Below are 20606 nucleotides of genomic sequence, written 5' to 3'. Positions count from 1 at the left end.
GACAAACGATCTACTAACTGCCAAAACCAATAGCCACTACTCTGTACTCCTACTCGTGGACCTTTCTGCTGCCTTTCATACGGTTGACCATCCCCTCCTCCTCAAAAAACTCTACGCCTTTGGTCTCCGTGACTGTACTCTTCACTGGTTATCTTCCTACTTATCCAACCGCACCTTTAGCGTTACTTACAATTATACTTCCTCCTCTCCTCTTCCTTTTTCTGTTGGGGTCCCCCAAGGCTCTGTTCTCGGGCCCCTCCCATTTTCAATCTACATGTCCTCTCTAGGTCAGCCTCCCACGGCTTCCAATACCATCTCTACGCTGACGATACTCAAATCTATTTATCCACCCCTCAGCTCTCTCTCTCAGTCTCCTCATCTATCACTAATCTACTAACTGATATATCAGTCTGGATGTCACACCATTACCTCAAACTCAATCCGTCCAAAACCGAGCTTATAATCTTTCCTCCACCACGTGCCCCTTCCCCTGATCTCTCTGTCAATAATCAATGGCATTACTATCAGCCCATCCCCGCATACCAAGGTCCTAGGTGTTGTTCTGGACTCTGAACTCTCACATCCAATCACTGTCCAAATCTTGCTGCCTCAACCTCCGCAACATCTCCAAAATACGACCCTTTCTAACCAAAGACACAACAAAGCTCCTAGTTCACTCCCTGGTCATCTTGCACCTCGAGTCCTCGACTACTGCAATTCCCTTCTCATTGGCTTACCTCTACACAGGCTATCACCCCTTCAAACCATCATGAATGCTGCCGCCAGGCTCATGCACCTCACCAATCGCTCAGTGTCCGCTGCTCCTCTCTGTCAAGCCCTCCACTGGCTTCCGCTCACTCAACGAATTAAATTCAAAATACTAACAACATCTAAAAAGCCATCCACAACTTAGCCCCCAGCTACATCACTAGCTTAGTCTCAAAACACCAACCAAATCGCTCTCTTCGTTCCTCTCAAAACCTCCTGCTCTCTAGCTCCCTCATTACCTCCTCCCATGCTCGCCTCCAGGACTTTACCAGAGCCTCACCAATCCTATGGAACTCCTTACCCTTATCTGTCTGATTATCTACTACTCTATTAGCTTTTAGACGATCTCTGAAAACCCTCCTCTTCAGAGAAGCCTATCCTACCCACACCTGACAACTGTACGTCAATTTTCTCCATTAGCTCATCCCCCACAGCTACTGCCTTTTGTTTCACTTGACCCCCCTTCTAGATTGTAAGCTCTAACGAGCAGGGCCCTCTAAATCCTCCTGTATTGAATTGTATTTTAACTGTATTGTCTTCCCTCATATTGTAAAGCGCTGCGCAAACTGTCGGCACTATATAAATCCTGTATAAAAATAATAAGAATAATGTTACTAAACTAAGCATGCCAATATCTTCTATGCAGGATGTGGAAACCTTACAAGCGGGCCTGAACAAAATTATGGGGTGGGCAACTACATGGGAGATGAAGTTTAATGTTGAAAAAAGTAATGCACTTGGGTGCCAGAAACCAGAAAGCAAGCTACTCACTGGGGGGGGGGGGGGGACCTCTGGGTGAGTCTAAGATGGAAAAGGACCTGGGGGTACTGGTAGACAACAGGCTTGGCAGTGGCATGCAATGCCAAGCCGCTGCAAGCAAAGCCAACAGAATACTGGGATGCATAAAAAAGGGGATTCACTCCAGAAATACAGGGATTATTCTCCCACTCTACAAGACTCTGGTCCGGCCACATCTGGAGTATGCTGTCCAGTTCTGGGCACCGGTCCTCAGGAAGGATGTGCTGGAACTGGAGAGAGTCCAGAGAAGGGCAACAAAAATAATTAGGGGAATGGAGGGCATCGGCTATGAGGAAAGACTACAAGCACTGGACTTATTCTCTCTCGAGAAGATACGATTGAGGGGGGATATGATATCAATTAGGGATGCACCGAAATTTCGGCCACCGAAATTATCGGCCGAAAATTAGCTCATTTCGGCCGATAATGGGTTAGCAATGCCGAAATGAATGGCTGCCGTGAGAAAGGAGGAGGGCGCAGCGCAGGTTTGAAAAGTCCCGCCTCTGGCCGGCCGCCCGCCTCTCAATGATGTCCCTACTACTACGATCTGTGTATGAATGAAGTGACACACCGGGCGGGAGGGCAGGCGAGCGGCCGCTAATAGCTGTAACTATGTGAGCCTTCACTTCCCTGTCAGCGGGACTGTGTGTATTAATGAACTGACCTGACACCGGGCGGGAGGGCGGGGGGAGCGGCTCCTAATAGCTGTAACTATGTGAGCCTTCACTTCCCTGTCATGCGGGTATCTCCTCTGACAGGGAAGTGAAGCACTCACATAGTTATATCTATTAGCGGCCGCTCGCCTGCCCTCCCGCCCGGTCTGTCAGTTCATTCATACACAGATCGTAGTAGTGACATCACCGGGAGGCGGGCCGCCGGCCAGAGGCGCTTCTTTTGAATGAAGGACACCGGAGGAGCACTCAGCAGAGTGACAGTAAGGAGATTGAATCCTTGGGATGGGGAGGGACGCTGAACCAGAGGGGGGGAGGGTGTACTGCCGAGGGGGACGCTGAGGCAGCTTACCAATGGTATTAGTATTAATTATGCAGTATGAGGGGGTTAATGTATTGACACTGCTGGTCACTGATGCATTAGTGACCGAGCAGTGGCAGTTAATTAACCCCTTTGTGCTGCATTAGTGCAACCAGTATCAGTGCAACCAGTGTTAATTAACACTGATACTGGTAATAGATGAGTGACCAGCAGTGGCAATACATTAATCCCCTCATGCTGCATTATACTAATACCATTGGTAATTAAATTAACCTCTTGCCAACCCATCACAGTACATATACTGTGACAGGGTGGCAGCGACAGGTGTACGTCGCTACCTGTTTTTGGTGTATGCCCCTGTTCTATCTATTTTAATTTTTTTGGGGGGAAAAAGTAATTTTCGGTTTTCGGCCAAGGGCATCCTGCATTTTCGGTTTCGGCCCAGAATTTTCATTTCGGTGCATCCCTAATATCAATGTACAAATACTGTACTGGCGACCCTAGCATAAGGTACAAACTATTCAGAGAAAGGGAATACAATAAGACACGTGGCCACTCACTAAAACTAGAGGAAAGGCGGTTTAACCTTAAAATACGTAGGGGGTTCTTCACTGTAAGAGCAGTAAGGATGTGGAATTCTCTTCCACAAGCAGTCGTATCAGCAGGGAGCATCGATAGTTTCAAAAAACTATTAGATGGGCACCTTAAAGCGGAGTTCCGGGCACAGAAACATTTTTTCAGTGAACATACCCCTGGGACAGTCAGGGCTAGTACATTCCACAATGGCTAGCCTCTGATCTGTCCCGGTTCGCACTTACCTGCAAGAAGAAATACTCTATAAAATTTCTTCCACAGCGTTGCCATCTCTGTTGTGGGCAGCTGAAGCCAGCGCGATCCTCTACTGCGCCCTCTTCCGCGTCTTCTTCTCCCAGAATGCGCCTGCACCGGCCCCTCTCGTCACTTCCGGTGCGGCGCCGCATTCCTCCACAGCTTCTGGGCATGCCCAGAAGCTGTTTAGCAGGGAATGCGGCGTCACACCGGAAGGGACGATCGGGGCCGGTGCCGTCGCATTGATTCCTGGGAGCGATGACGTTCAGCTCCCAGGAATCATTGCAAACCGGAAGAGACGGCGCGGGCCGAGGCCGCAGAGGGAGGAAGTGAAAATAGGTGAGTATTTCTTTCTACAATTACGAGGTAAGTAAAAAAAAAAAAAAAAAATCCTAACTATCGAATTCCTTTTCAGGTGAAGCAAAGCAAGCGGATGGGCACAAAAAAAAAAAAAAAAAAGGTTGATTTTGTGCCCGGAACTCCGCTTTAAAGACCGCAACATAGAGGGGTATACAATGTATGGTTAACAGCAAACTCACACATCATAGGTTGAACTGGATGGACGGATGTCTTTTTTCAACCTAACTATAACAAAAGTGAGTCACATTTTTGTAAATATTTTATTATATATCTTTTCATGCAACAACACTGTAGAAATGCCACTTTAAAAGTAGTGAGTGTACAGCTTGTATAACCGTGTAAATTTGCTGTCCCCTCAAAATAACTCACCACACAGCCATTAATGTCTAAACCGCTGGCAACAAAAGTGAGTACACCCAAGTTAAAATGTCCAAATTGGGCCCAAAGTGTCAACATTTTGTGTGGCCACCATTATTGTCCAGCACTGCCTTAACCCTCTTGGGCATGGAGTTCACCAGAGCTTCACAGGTTGCCACTGGAGTCCTCTTCCACTCCGCCATGACGACATTACAGAGCTGGTGGATGTCAGAGACCTTGCGCTCCACCACCTTCCGTTTAAGGATGCCCCACAGATGCTCAATAGGGTTTAGGTCAAGGGCCGCAGTAAATGCAGGCCTCAGTGCAGTGAAGTGGGGAAAGGAAAAAACGTTTCCACCCTGGAAGGCTTGGGGGAGGTATAGAAAGAGAGCCCCCCCCAGCACGATCGGCAGACCGCCACACCCCCCTGGCCCCCCATGCAGCTTGCAACGAGGTCCCAGCCTCAGGTAGGCCCAAACAGTCCCCCACACGGGAGCGGAGGGGCGCGAGACAGAGGGAAACCCAGGAGTGTGAGGGTCCAACCATTCCAGGGAGGGGCCCACGTCCACCCCGAAATACTCCAGAGAAAAAGAGGGGAACGTTTACCCACCGTACTAGGAACACAGGCGGGCGCCATCTCCTGACAGGACCCTTCACCGCCAAAGTGGGGGGCTGTCGGCCAAATAGAAACACTGCAACACAGGCCTAGACCCTGCGTGCGACCTGGCGAGACGTTTATCTCACGGGGCCAGTCCCCATCCGTGCTCAACCAATCGCTGAGCTAAGGTCTGCACGCGCTCGCTGGCCAGCTGGGGGTGACCACTGGATCTAGATTATCCAGCCAGTCGCCCAGATCCAGCATAGTTGCTTGAAGATTTCACTGGAATAATTCCGGAGAAAAAGGCTAGCTAAAAAAAAAAATCTACATAAAAAAATACTTTTATGCCAGGACCAAAGATCCCAGCAAGGAACTTGGTCATTACTCCTGACTAGGCAGATTAAAAGTGACATCCTATGCAGGAAGAGAGAGGGTATACCCCCAGGGACTGCCCATAGGCATAACCAGAATGTTTTTTTGCCTAGTGTCCTACTCCTGTAGGGGGCGGTATAACCCTATTGATATGCATCAGAGGACTGCGTCCGTCAATGAACGATAAAGTAAGGTTATCAGGGAAAGCAGAATTCCCCCAAGAAAGACGAATAAGCCCAGGAACCCCAGAAGAGGAAAAGTTTAGGATAGAAACTAGTGAGATCCCATGGAGAGTCAAGCAGAAAAAGGTTGGGCCTATGTGACTGGCACAGAGATATACCAAACACGATGACAGGTGCAGGTGTTCCTCCCTCGAAAAAGGGGGGGGGGGGTATATGTGATAGTGAGCATAGCTCAGGGGAGGTAAAGTAAGAGTTGATGTTGGAGCAGTTGCTGCAGACAGAGAAGTGTGCTCCTGTTTAGGAACAAAGGCAATGTCCTTGAGACGACACTTCATGTGGCTCTAGAGGTTCCAGGTCAGTGGACAGAGAGAGTCTGGGAGACCAGAGCCGAGACAACTGGGAGAGAAAGTCCTGGGGACCAGAGGAAACCATCAGTCTCAGAGGAGTGACAAAGCCTGGAGGGTCAGGAAAACCCCTTCCTAGAGGCCAGCATAGCATGGTTCTTCGACTAAGGCTGAGTGAGTCTTGAGAGCCAGGTGGCTTGGCATTTTCATTTGTTGTATTTTTTCTGGAGAAGAATCCCTTTGTGGGCAATCCATGCTTCTATGAACTTTCATTTTGTTAGCTTTAATAAGTGGGCTACCACACCCTAAAACCTGCAGTTCATGTTTGCTGTGAACTCACAGTAAAATGCATCTACCACTGAGCTAGACATCCCCCATATTACAACGCACATTGGCTGAAATATACACATCTGAAACATTATTTCATTATAAGGCCCTTTATAGACCTAACGTGAGCAGGCATTGCTTTAGAATCGCTGCTATCCCAATCTTCTAGACCGGGGACCACACACTTTCGCAAATTAACCAGATCTTGTTGAAGGAGTACTACCCAAAACCATGGCCATTTCTTTTGAAGTGGGAGCAGGAACTGCAAATATCAGCGGATGATATGGATTTTGACAAAATACTGGCTGTTTCATCCAAACTTTCTATTTCTTCTCACACAGGAGCATAACTATCAGATCTTGTCTATATGGTATCTCTGCCCTACACTTCTACACAAAATTGATCAATCTATACCTGATGATTTTTGGTGGTTTGCGGGAGCCTGGCACCATGACCTGCATTTCCCATTTTGGGACAAAATACTACACTTTGGTAAATTGGTGTGAGAAAATCCCGAATGAACCTCAGATTACACTGCTATCCATGTTAACAGGCTCTTATAGTAAAATTAAAAGAAATTTCGTTATACACTTTATAACAGCAGCTTCAGGTCAGGGAGCAGATCACGATGTCGCCCGCAACTCACAGGCCTCCTCCAGCGGAATGGAGATAGCTGCTTCCCTTCCTGCCTCCTTGGACCACAGCGAGTACCTGCAACAACTGACCAAAGCGAACCTGGAAGACAGCCTTTCCATGATGTACGATAAAATAGCCCGCAAGTTTCAGGCCAAACTCCGTAAGTCCACTAACACGCTCAACATGGAAAAAGTTGCATTGGGTGGCAGGACGGACACGTTAGAGACTAAACACGACAAGCTCGTCCTAGCTCACTCGGATCTTCGAAAGTAGCACGAAGCCCTCTCAAATACTGTTGTCCAGCTCCAATCCCATCTAGAAGATCTGGACAACAGAAACAGATGAAACAATCGGAGGGTCAGAGGGGTGCCCGAGACCATCACGGATCTGGCAGCAGCGGTTTTAAAATTGTTTGGCTCCCTCCTCCCGGAGCTCTGAGGCCTAAACCTACACCAGATAAGCCACCCAGGGATATAGTCATGTGCTTAAAGGACTATCTTGTGAAAGAAGATGTCCTCAGGGCAGCTCGCAACTCACCCCATATTCAATTAGAGGAGGTGACTATGCAGATCTACCCGGAGAACTCCCAGACAACTTTGGATAGAAGGAGGAGGATGAAGGAGGTTACCACGGTGCTCAAATCTGCCAGGATCTGGTACAGATGGGGATTTCCATTTAAACTTACCATGCTGCACAATGGTTCCACATATACAGTGACTAATGTGGCAGAGGGTAAGGATCTCCTGGTGAAATTGGGATTGCTGAAACCTCAAAATGTCCAAAGACCTCCATCCACTCCTCGCCCCTCTGCAATTTGGGCGACGCTATCACCTGGAAGGGACCGCAGTAATAGACCCCGCTCCAGAGACTGCTCTTCCAAAAAAGATTGCATCCTGAGTTACTAGGCTCTACTACATCATCACTATTTTTTGGATCCCCTACACCTATTTTTTTTTACATAATCCATGTACGGACTACTCCGAAGTCTCACCGTGTCCATCTGTTTTGTCCCCCTACTCTTCAGCACTAGTTCCAGATACCACAGTCTCCCTGCATGGTATTTGAAGTGAGGAAGGCGGTGTGACTCTGCTAGATGCAGGCTGATTTTTTCACCCAGACTAAGAAGAGTATAGGACATTTAAGTCCTTGGTTGGTTTACCTTTGGAACTAGGGGCCTCTGTCCCCAAGTTCCGCCGTTGCTATTTTTTATTTACTTTCTTTGCTTTACTGGATTTATAGGTTTTGTCTCTTTTTCTCTTATATTTTAGGCCACCGAGTGCTGAACTGGTTCCTGAGCCATGGGACCTATGGTTAGCCCCGGTCAACAATTATGGTTAAGCTTTTTCTATGATTTTATTATGGGGGGCATGAGTTAAGGTTTGGTTATGGGAATCCGGATAAACTCATAACGTGAGGGGTTTTAATTCCCCTCAGAAGAGGAGGAAAGCATGTAGATATTACAGACACTTAGGTACTGATATTATTATGCTACAAGAGACCCATTTCTCTTCCACAAGTCACCCGAACTTTTTTGATAAGCTCTACAAACAAGTGCATTATACAACATTTGAATCAAAGACTAGAGGAGTGATTATATTTGTGCGTAACTCTCTACACTTTGGTATACATCACGTCTATAGGGACCCGGCCAGCAGGTTTATATTTTTGCAGGGCACTATCCAGGGTAAAGCAATCACAATTGCAAATGTTTATGCACCCAATGTCTCACAGAGCTCTTTCTTTCAGGAATTTTTTAGGGTCCTGGAAAGGTGCACCTCAAAACATATGCTGATTGGAGGAGACTTCAACCTAGTGGCACATTCCAACCTAGATAGGAATAAAGTGGTGAGCATGGCTAACGCTTTTCCTAGATCTTTAAACAGGTCACTGACAGACTTTCAAATGATTGACACCTGGCGGGCCTTGAATGTGGGGGTGAGGGAGTACACTCACTACTCTCACCTGCATGATAGCTACACCAGGCTGGATTATATTTTTAGCTCTCCAATGCTCTTAGCCAACTTATCCTCAGCTAGGATACATATTTGCCCGTGGTCTGACCATCATGCGGTCTCATTTGATACCGCTAATATAGGTCTCCCTTTTTCTACAGCCAGCTGGAGAATGAATGATTCTAACTTTTCAGATTTTGAGACATTCACCACAGTTGCAGACCACCTTCGAGATTATTTCTCATTAAATGATACAGAAGATGTGTCTCCAATGGTGTGGGCAGCACATAAGGCCGTGATGAGGGGCAAGCTGAGTTGGCCACTATTAAAAAAAACACCAAAAAACAGCAGACATCCACTAACAATGGACCTGAACAGATTGTATCACCTGCATAGTCAAACCCATTCTCCTGAGGTTCTACAGCAAATTAATCAGAAGAGGATGGCACTAGACTATCCTTTCAGATAACACTGAAAAGTCACTCAGATGGGCTAAGGCTGGGTTTATGTTGCATAGCAACTCAGCTTCGGCCATGTTCACCCTTAAACTCCATCAATCTCTCCAGCCGACACATGTGTATAAGGTCAGGGATGAACAGGGGCAGATAGTTTCACATCCTAAAGATGTGCTACAGGTCTTTTCAAGGTTTTACCAGAAATTGCTTCCCCCCCCCTGCTGAAGGTGTTTCACAACAATCTTATTTCTGGTTACATGATGTAGCAACACCTGTCCTAACAGAGGAGCAGCTCGGCAACCTGAATACCCCTTGTACTGACACTGAGGTGGCTGCTGTAATTAAATCCCTCAAACCCTCAAAGGCCCCAGGCCCAGATGGCTTTACATCCACTTATTATAAAAAAAACTCTTCTTACCCCTAAACTGTCCCAGGTATTCAACTACACAGTGCCTTGCAAAAGAATTCGGTCCCCTTGAACTTTGCGACCTTTTGCCACATTTCAGGCTTCAAACATAAAAGATATAAAACTGTAATTTTTTGTGAAGAATAAACAAGTGAGACACAATCATAAAGTGGAACGAAATTTATTGGATATTTCAAACTTTAACAAATAAAAAACTGAGAAATTGGGCGTGCAAAATTATTCAGCCCCCTTAAGTTAATACTTTGTAGCGCCACCTTTTGCTGCGATTACAGCTGTAAGTCGCTTGGGGTATGTCTCTATCAGTTTTGCACATCCAGAGACTGAAATTTTTGCCCATTCCTCCTTGCAAAACAGCTCGAGCTCAGTGAGGTTGGATGGAGAGCGTTTGTGAACAGCAGTTTTCAGTTCTTTCCACAGATTCTCGATTGGATTCAGGTCTGGACTTTGACTTGGCCATTCTAACAACTGGATATGTTTATTTGTGAACCATTCCATTGTAGATTTTGCTTTACGTTTTGGATCATTGTCTTGTTGGAAGACAAATCTCCGTCCCAGTCTCAGGTCTTTTGCAGACTCCATCAGGTTTTCTTCCAGAATGGTCCTGTATTTGGCTCCATCCATCTTCCCATCAATTTTAACCATCTTCCCTGTCCCTGCTGAAGAAAAGCAGGCCCAAACCATAATGCTGCCACCACCATGTTTGACAGTGGGGATGGTGTGTTCAGGGTGATGAGCTGTGTTGCTTTTGCGCCAAACATAACGTTTTGCATTGTTGCCAAAAAGTTTGATTTTGGTTTCATCTGACCAGAGCACCTTCTTCCACATGTTTGGTGTCTCCCAGGTGGCTTGTGGCAAACTTTAAACGACACTTTTTATGGATATCTTTAAGAAATGGCTTTCTTCTTGCCACTCTTCCATAAAGGCCAGATTTGTGCAGTAAATGACTGATTGTTGTCCTATGGACAGAGTCTCCCACCTCAGCTGTAGATCTCTGCAGTTCATCCAGAGTGATCAAGGGCCTCTTGGCTGCATCTCTGATCAGTCTTCTCCTTGTATGAGCTGAAAGTTTAGAGGGACGGCCAGGTCTTCGTAGGTTTGCAGTGGTCTGATACTCCTTCCATTTCAATATTATCGCTTGCACAGTGCTCCTTGGGATGTTTAAAGCTTGGGAAATCTTTTTGTATCCAAATCCGGCTTTAAACTTCTCCACAACAGTATCTCGGACCTGCCTGGTGTGTTCCTTGTTCTTCATGATGCTCTCTGCGCTTTAAACGGACCTCTGAGACTATCACAGTGCAGGTGCATTTATACGGAGACTTGATTACACACAGGTGGATTCTATTTATCATCATTAGTCATTTAGGTCAACATTGGATCATTCAGAGATCCTCACTGAACTTGTGGAGAGAGTTTGCTGCACTGAAAGTAAAGGGGCTGAAAATTATTAAATATGCACGCCCAATTTTTCAGTTTTTTATTTGTTAACAAAGTTTAAAATATCCAATAAATTTCATTCCACTTTATGATTGTGTCCCACTTGTTGTTGATTCTTCACAAAAAAATTACAGTTTTATATCTTTATGTTTGAAGCCTGAAATGTGGCAAAAGGACGAAAAGTTTAAGGGGGCCGAATACTTCGCAAGGCACTGTATTTCACAAGGCAATAAACTCCCTGCAGAAAAGCTCCAAGCTAATATGACATTAATTCCCAAACCCAATAAGGACCATTCTCTCCCACCAAACTATAGACCAATTTCGGTCCTCAATAACAATTCTAAAATCCTAGGTCACCTGTTAGCAGCACGACTTGCTCCTATTATATGTTCCCTGATTGCCCCAGAACAGACGGGTTTTATTCCATCTAGACAGATTAGCTTAGCTTCTGATATTACCCAGGACGCGGATCTTTTTAACCGTAAGGTACTGGTATTGCGACTTGATATACATAAAGCCTTTGATAGTGTGCTCTGGTCATACCTGGATGTAGTACTGGCCAAATTTGGATTCCAGGGGGCATTTGTACACGGTTTTAAGGCCCTTTACCATGACCCACATACCAGTTGCCGGGCTGCTCCTCTGGCTTTTTCCCTCTGGGTAGGGGCACCAGGCAAGGATGCCTCCTGTCACCCCTAATCTTCTGGCGATTTGGCCCCTGGCTAGGGCGATCTGCAATAGCTCTGAGATCAGAGGATATCAGAAGGGAAATTAGGAATTCAAAATCAGCCTTTATGCTGATGATGTGTTAGTGTTCCTCACAGACCCGATGATCTCTCTCCCCAATCTGGTAAAGATTTTACAGAAATTTGAAGAAATTTCAGGTCTAGGAGTCAATCTATCCAAGTGCTCAGCTCTCTATTAATGTCCCACAGGCATCCCTGAATAGTATCACAGCCTCTTTTGGATTTGCTGTTACATCACATTCTTTGCAATACCTAGGAGTACGTCTGGCCCCATCCTTGCTCTCTATATATAATGCAAATTACCTGCAGGCCTTTACAAGGGTGAAACAATGGTTAAAGCTGTGGCACTCCTTCCCAGTCTCCTTTATGGGTAGGGTAGTAGCGTTGAAGATGTCCATCCTACCTAAACTCTTGTATTATTTTAGAGCTTTGCCAGTGGCGGTCACGAGGAAGGCCATGGAGGATATCCATAGAGTGGTGAATAGATTCAATTGGAGAGGCAAACGGCCCAGGTGTGGAAAACCCACTGCTTATAAACCGCTCTCACAGGGCGGGTTGGGGGTTCCTAACCTATGGCACTACTATCTAGCAGCCGCCTGGCTCAGACAGCCCAGTGACATGCCAAAGCTCCGTTATCCCCTTGGCAACGATTTGAGGAGAAATCTGTTCACCCTTTTAACCTACAGGGTCTTTTATGGTCTTCCTTGGTGAACCCTAAGGATTTCAGACCCCTAAATAGTATCGTGTGGCACGCCCTAAAACCTTGGTCCTTATATCAATGTAAATATAAATTGCGGTCCACTAGACCCCCCTGTTGTCCTTCATGGGGGATAGGGGTTTTATGCTAGCATTCACATCCCCTAGTACCTACAGCTGATGGGAAGTACACTCTTTGATCACTCTTTCAGGCGCTAACTAGAGGGGCAAGCTTCTACTCTTTTGAGGGCCTCAAGGGTAAATATATTCCTAACATGGAATTTTATAAATATCTTCAGATCAGACCTTTTTATGAAACCCTAGATTCACTGAATGGCTGCCTCGAATTCTCCCTCTTAGAATCTATATGCTACAAATCATCTAGGGGTAGGGGAGTGATCTTGAGACTGTACAGATGCCTCAATGGCTTGCATTTGCCTGAGAAAACTCAAGCAATGATTTCTTGGGAGGAGGACATTATAAAAGGAGGTTTCAGTGGAGGAATGGTCGACCATGCTTTTGAATATGCACAAATGCACCAAATCTATGACGCTGAAGGACACAGGGGTAAAGTTGCATAACAGATGGTATTTCACCCCAGAAAGGATACACAGGTTTTATCCTTAAGTTACGGATCGGTGCTTCCGAGGTTGTGGTGCCACGGGTACCCTGCTCCACATCTTTTGGGACTGCAGAATGCCGGCAGCGAGGTGGAGCAGGGTATGGAACATGGTCTCACAAATGATGGATTCCCAGGTTACACTGACATCCCAAAGGTGTTTGCTCTTCACTCAGATTCCGGGCTCTGCTGCACCTACGCAGAAGTTAGCGCATACACTTTTCTGCTAAGTGCACTGGGCCATAGCCCTCAAATGGCGTGTAGGTCGGTTCCATGGACCCAGGTATTATCAAGGATGGAGGCGATTAGATGCATGGAACGAGTACATCATACCTTATATGACACTGTGCATATCTTTCATGAAAAGTGGGAGAATTGGTCTACAGATTGAAAATAGGTGAAGTCCTACCTGGTTTATCTTAAGTATGTATACTACCTGTTTGATGCAATTGGCTCGGATCAGCATTCGGTGGCCTGTGTGGGTGTTTCAACCACATGGTATTTGTACTATCTTTTTGTATAAGTGTTCATTTCTGTTTATTTCCCTTTGCTTCTTTCTCCCAAAGTATGCCATTTTGAAATTTTTTATCTGTTTTTATGTGTGCAGGTTAGCTAAAGCCATGGTGTTGTTTTTTTTTTTTTTTTTGCATATATCCTGGATCTAGCTATCTGCCGAACAGGTTTTGTTTTTTTACTGCCAGTGGTACACTCCTAGAATATAATATCTCCATTGTAGTAGACTATGGTGTAGCTCTATGTTCGCTCTGACTGTAAGATAATGATCGTATAGTCCGGTTTACACCCCTGCATTTATGCCTCAATGTTTTGGTTTGCACTTGTTCGATATCATGCTTTGATTTTTTTTTTGTTATGCTAGGTTTGCTCTTGAAAATCAATAAAAAAAAAGTTTGTGTTAAAAAAAATAGAGCTAAGCCCAAGAAGTGCAATGCATCTCGCTGGACTTAAAGTGACTGTAAACCAGGGCTTGACAAATTTGCCTGAAATCTAGGAGCCAGCTAAAAAAGTTAGGAGCCAGTTTTTTTTTTTGTTTTTTTTTTAAACTAACAACCAAGCTTTATTTAATAAAACGGATACTAAATTTACACATAAATAGGACTAGAACCCCACTCTCCTCTATAGCGCAATTGGATGGAAACAGACTGTCGGTCTCTTTCCATCCGATGCCATCTGATCCGATCCACGGGATGGATAGAAAATAGAACCACCATCCGTCTGTTTTTGGCGGGCATGGTCAGATGGCGGCAGATTACTGCTCCATAGAGGAGACTGAACGGTCCGATCAGGTCTGCCTGAAAAACTGACAGGCGGACCTGATCAGACAGCCCGTGTGAAAGGGGCCTTCGGCTGTGGCACGGCGATGAGGAAAAAAAAGAATTGAAAAAAAAAAAAAAAAAGAAAAAAAACATTTTTTTATTTTTTTTTTTAATAATTAAAAAAAAAAAAAGAAAAAATTATTATTTATTTTTTTTTACATTTAAAAAATAAATTAATAACAATAACCACACTCCCTGTCCACTTACCTTTAAGCAAAGGTAACTGGACAGAGAGATGAAGCCTTAAAAAAATTCCCTCTCTTCTCCTCTTTGGCATTGAGAACATGCATTACTCCCGGCCACCACAAGAGGGCGTCAGTTCCCATAGCTTCTCATCTCACAGAAGAAGGCCGAAAAGCCGGGGACTAAATTTTTGGACGCCGCGGAAGTCCGTGAACTCGAAGAGGAGGTGGGGGGTGCAAAAGGGACAGGACACATCCTGCAGGGCACCCCAGGCGCCAGGTCGCTAATTCTAGTCGCAAATGCGACCTGGCGCCCGGGATTTGTCGAGGCCTGCTGTAAACGATCACCTTGTAAACAAACCTGTCCAGTTTAAAATAGAAATGAAAGGCAAAACATGTTTTGTATAGATATAAAAAACAAACCAAAAAAATTCCTTATTTTTCCCCTTTTTTATAAGTGATCACATTCCCTCTGTTCTCATAAGAGCTGGAGGGGAAGGGGGGGGAGGAGAGGCAGCAGCAAAGTGAGCTTACCAGTGAATGGCTGTGCAAGGGAGGCGGGGCATCAGGACAAGTCTGATCATTGAAGGAGAGCAGACTGGGATCCCAGCATACCTAGAGAACGGTCCACAATGTGATCTCCCGCTTAGTGAGGTCAGTTTTTACTAGGGAAGCAAGGGGACTGGAAAAAACACCAGGGATTTCACACAAAGGAAGAAATGCAAAAATAACAGGATACTTTCTCAGGGTACTCTCTCATACAAGTACATGGTACAGCAGGCACATATCAGGAATATGAAATGTTGGGGTAACAAACACTTTAACTCATAGCTGCCTTCATTTTTTTTTACAAAAGGAGCTGAATTCCTGGAACTTAGCTTTAAATGCTTTGATTTGTAAAATTCCAAGACAAAACGTTGGCTGGTTAATAAATGTCATGTGGTGACCAGATGCAATATGGAATAGCTTTTCTGCAAAAAAAAAATCTCTGCCATTTGGTCAAATCTCAATACAAGGCAAAAGGCTTACTACCCTTCTTACATAGTTAGTCTGGTTGAAAAAAGAGAAGTCCATCTAATTTAACCAATAAAAAAGGGAAAAAAAAAATGAATTAAAGTTTTACAAGCTTATATACACAATCCCATACCAACAGGGGAAGGCAAAAAACCATGCTAAGCATGATCCATTTTGCTCCAGCAGGGGAAAAAATTCCTTCCTAAACTCCCTAAGAGGCAATCAGCTATTCCCTGGATCAACTTTACCGATAGTATCCAGTTATATTCCCAACCAAAAAAAAAAGTTCACAAATCTTGATTGTGGGGACAATGCTGACACACCACACCTAGCAGTCGAAGATGGCTGCTGGTACCTACCAACCATTTCTAACTTCTCAGGCATGTCTCCAGCTTAGACTAGCGTGAGGGTTTTGAATTTGAACATTATGCTACCAATGTATTGGCCCTTTGGCCGACAGCATCCACACTTTAAGAGTGGGAACATCAAAGGCCCCCACTTCCCCATGTTTTGATCTCGCTCTCTCGCTTAAGATCCTCTGGACACCAGCTGGTCTGATCAGGGGCCTAGGGTTTTTCCCCTCTCACTCTAGCCTTCCTCCTATGGGCTCATGACCTTTAAGGATGTAAAATACAAGGGGTCTTGAAAAAGATTCCACACTTTTATATTTTTGTTGGACATGGTGAGGGCAGGAGGAGTAGTAATTGGTAAGGTCTGAGAGTGTCATGTGACAAGTCTGTCTGGTAAGCCAGCTGACCTTGCAGTTTAGTATAAGAGTTTAGTATAAGATAAGGAGTACAATCCCCATCCTTGGGTTTAACATACTCTTACACCAACTCCCTTCATTACCCTTTGATTCAAGTCCTATTGTCCCCCATATACAGGCTTTTTACCTTCTGTTGTACACTCAAGATCACTTATTTTCAACTCAACATCCTTATACCATTATGAACCTTAATATTATCTAACTTATAGTGGTTCTAAAGGCAGAAGGCATTTCACATTAACCACCGGAGGATTTTCCTGCTTTACGTCCAGGCCACTTTTTCCAACTTGGCATTGCGCGACTTTAACTGACAATTGCGCGGTCATGCAACCCCATACTCAAACGAAATTTACGTCCTTTTTTTCCCACAAACAGAGCTTTCTTTTGGTGGTATTTGATCACCTCTGCGTTTTTCATTTTTTGCGATATTGGTAAAAAAAAAAATAAAAAGAGCGAAAATTTTGCAAAAAAATTGACATTTTCTAATTTGACAGTTAAAAAATATCCAATATATTCAACTTTTGTCATATATTTAGGCCAAAATGTATTTAGCTACATGTCTTTGACAAAAAAAAAATCCTCAATGAGCGTATTTTTAACCGCTTTAAGACCAGAAGATTTTACCCCATTCCTGACCAGGCTATATTTTGCGATTCGGCACTGCGTTATTTTAACGGACAATTGCGTGGTCATGCGATGCTGTACCCAAATTAAATGTATGACCTTTTTTCCCCCACAAATAGAGCTTTCTTTTGGTGGTATTTGATTGCCTGTGGGATTTTTAGTTTTTGAAAAAAGGACAATTTTGAAAAAAATTATTTTTTACATTCTGATATATAACATTCCCAAAAAAAAAAAAATGTAAAAATCGAATTTTTTTAACATTTTAGGGCAATTTGTTTTCTGCTACATATTTTTGGTAAAAAAAAATCATAATAAGCCTATTTTGATTGGTTTGCGCAAAAGTTATCGCGTTTTACTCACTACGGGAAAGATTTGTCATTTTTATTGTTTATTTTTTTTTTTTACTAGTAATGGCGGCGATCTGCGATTTTTTTGCCGGACTGCGACATTGGGGCGGATAGATCGAACCCCTAACTGACATTTTTGACACTTTTGGGGGTACCAGTAACATTACTACAGTAATAAGTGCTATAAATATGCACTGTTACTGTAATAATGACACTGGCAGGGAAGGGGTTAACTTTATTGGTGATCAAGGGGTTAAATGTATGCCTCATGCTTACTGTGTGGGGGGAGGGGATTGTGTGACACAGACACAGATCACAGGTTCAGCTATGCTGAATCCTGTAATCTGCGACTGTCACAGAGGAGATCCGCCCGCTTTGTTTACACAAGTGGGCGGATTTCCTCACTCGATCCCCAACGATCGGGGAAGAGCGGCGGTGATCACCGCCTCTCCTCCCCTGGCCCGACTCCCGCTGTGTCTGGTCTACGTCGCTGGACGATAACGAGCCACTTTGTCACAGTGCCCTCAACGTGAGGGGTCGGCAAGTGGTTAATGCATTCTCTGTGTGCAGCTTCCCTTGCCAGCCCTCCCTTCTAGTTACCGGAGCCTCATCCCGATCCGACATTGTGCCCGAGAGCAGTGGCTCTCTCTGCCTCCCCACAGTGCAGATTGATACTAGTGGGAGCCATTGGCTCCTGCTGCTGGCAATCATAACCTGTGACTAGGGAGTAGAGCTGAGCAGCACTGTCTGTGTCTATGGACACACACAGCGCAGCTTAGGATCAAGTCTGTAGGTGTGCCACAATAGGTAGTGGCTTTCTATGGTGGCCAACTGACAAGAAGAGAAGCCAGCAGCACAGGTAGGGTTCTCAAGAAGAAGAGGAGCGGGGCTGCTAAAACCACTGCACAAAGCAGGTAAATATAACATATTTATTATATACCTTCTTCTTCGTCAGGGACCTTAAAGCGGAGTTCCAGCCTCAAATACCTTTTTTAACTAAAAATACCCCTATAATACTAATCCATTGCCCTTTACAGAACCGCTATTCTCATACTTACAAAGTGTACGTTATTGGATTTTAGTCAAAATCTTACTTTTAAAAACACTGTCTGGGCGTGGCCATCTTGGATGTGGGCATCTGAAGCCGCAGTGTAATCTGCTGTGCCTTCTTCCTGATTCCAGGGAGTGTTTTGGGAGTTCTTCCTGATTCCAGCCTCCTGGGAGTGATGACAAACAGCTCCCAGGATGCAATGCAAAGGCAGAAGTGATGTCGGTGGCCACAGAGGGGGGAGAAGGAGGAAGTACAATCAAAAATGCCCTGAAAATAAGGTAAGGGACCCCCGAAAAAAAATGAAAATGCCCAATTGTTGATCAGCATAGCGAGCACTCCAGGAATCACTAAAGTTGCAAAATAGGCTGGAACTCCACTTTAAAAAGAGAAGTTCTGACTGTTACAGTATAAAACAATGTAGCCGCGATTTGTATTCTCATAGAACCGCTGCCGATTCAATTTTCCTTGAGCAGAGATGAGGGAAGTCTGACGGGTTGGAGCCGAGATGATTTTGCGCGGCAACAGCTGATGAATGAGGCGGGGGTTCTGTGAAGAAACACTACCCCATGAAAATTCCCTACCCTCCACAGCCGTGTGCATGCGCACTGGCAAACGGATCAGATGATGTATGACGCAAGTAATATAAAAGGTAAATTTAAAAAAAAAAAAACACACATCACACACTTGTTTAGGCCAGTTTTCCTGAGAGAAAAAAAAAAACAGATATCTATCACCATTTACAACTAAACGTAGGCCCAATTTATCCTGGGAAAACACAAGGTATATCTTACCGTCTGCTCAGGTCACATTAGGACAAGCAGCTGTGACCGTGCCTCCACATGTGCTAATACAAATCAATGGGCTGCATGCAGCACCTGCACTTCCAGAAGCTACAAAAAAACCGTCCCTCTCACACCAAGGTGAACAAGGCCTTAGTAGTTGTGACATGTAAAGTTTTACTAAGAAATACCGAAGTTGTAAAACTGTGATCAAGCACTAAGATCTGATTACCTTCAGATATTAAACCCCAAACCAAAAACAAAAATACATATTGCAGCTTACCAATCAATAGCTGTCATGGCTGCATTGGTTTTCTTTTTTAGGCATCTTTCCCTCCGTTTTCACCTGGTGATCTGCTACATTTGCACAATAGCATGTTCTGTTGAAAAACATACTTACTGGCAGGATCGCCAGATGAAAATAAAAGAAAGAAAGAAATCCTAAAAATGAAAAGCCACCATAACTAAGAAAGTATAAACTGAAATTTCATAAATGTTTGCTTTTCGGTTTAATACCTCTTTAAGCAATGACATGTTTATGCATTTATAATACGATGGGTGTAGATATCATAACGCATCTATTTGCGTTTACAAAATAAACTCAATTATGTCAAGTCAATGTGAACGTGTATTAGAGAGAACCCCGCCATGTAAAGTGCGCCGTTAGCAGTCAGACACGGAAGAGACAGCGCTGACAGCAACATCCCGCCAAAACCGCACAGTGCCTCAGACATGACCGTATTTATCTACCCATTACCACCAACCTCGTTCTAAAACTACACACACACTATCAGAAAGATGCTCACCGGTTACCGGTCTTGAGGCCTGTCACACCACACGTTGCTAATGGCGAACCGGGTTTTTTTTTTTTTCCTCTTTGAAACAGCAGATTTGCCGACAACGGCTGCGCCCGCACAGACATATGGGATTTGAAGTTCTAAGTAGCAAAGAACGCCTTTCCAAAGTAACAGCAGATACTACAAATCCCAACATGCTGTGCGCGAAGACCAGCCGTAGGTGGGACGGTTCAGAGTTGCTAATGTTTAAACAGCGATGACCGCAAAGTTCTCCCTTGTAGCGTGTGTCAGTGAGGGCTCTGTTAGTTAATTGTGATTAGTTGTCGTGTAGAGGCAATATAGTGTAAGTCTTGAATAATAAATGAAAAAAAAAAGCCACCAGACATACTGTTTTTAATACAACTTCTCTTCTGCAATACAATAAACTTATCTGCTCATTCACAATATTCTGCAGAGTGCCAAGCTGTGTGTACATTTCTCTCACAGTCAGGGCACCCATCAGAAATTTTGGGGCCCCTTACACAACCTTAAGCCTGGGCCCCCCCGGGCCTGACCACCAACATTCGCCAGGGCCCACCTACTAGGCTGTCCCCCTGAAACCACCCACTGGCCACCCCCCCCCCCCCCGAGTCCTTCAGTGCCCCCTCTTTTATTTTAACACTCTTGCAACTTAATATATGAAAATAAATCCAATCCAGCAAAGAGACGTCCCCATATATTCAGGAAAGAGACAGTCACAGCACAGGCCCACATCCAGAAACATTATCAATCAATTTACCATTGTGATAATTGTCCCGACTCCCCAGACCAGTCCATAGTG

At 44.7% G+C, this 20606-nt stretch overlaps 1 protein-coding gene across 1 annotated transcript in view; it reads right to left on the bottom strand.

Annotated features, from left to right (window-relative positions):
* Positions 1 to 19834, bottom strand: part of RANGAP1 (Ran GTPase activating protein 1) — a 355492-nt gene extending 335658 nt beyond the window's left edge. The window contains exon 1 of the mRNA XM_082265579.1: positions 19796 to 19834. The gene's annotated coding sequence lies outside the window, so the exon portion shown is untranslated. The remainder of the gene's footprint in view (positions 1 to 19795) is intronic.
* Between the last annotated feature and the right edge of the window lie 772 nt (positions 19835 to 20606).

Source organism: Pelophylax lessonae, assembly GCF_965119305.1.
Source record: "Pelophylax lessonae genome assembly, chromosome: 8".
Classification (NCBI taxonomy): domain Eukaryota; kingdom Metazoa; phylum Chordata; class Amphibia; order Anura; family Ranidae; genus Pelophylax; species Pelophylax lessonae.
The sequence above is the reverse complement of the archived record's forward strand: the minus strand, read 5'-3'. Positions and strand labels throughout refer to the sequence as shown.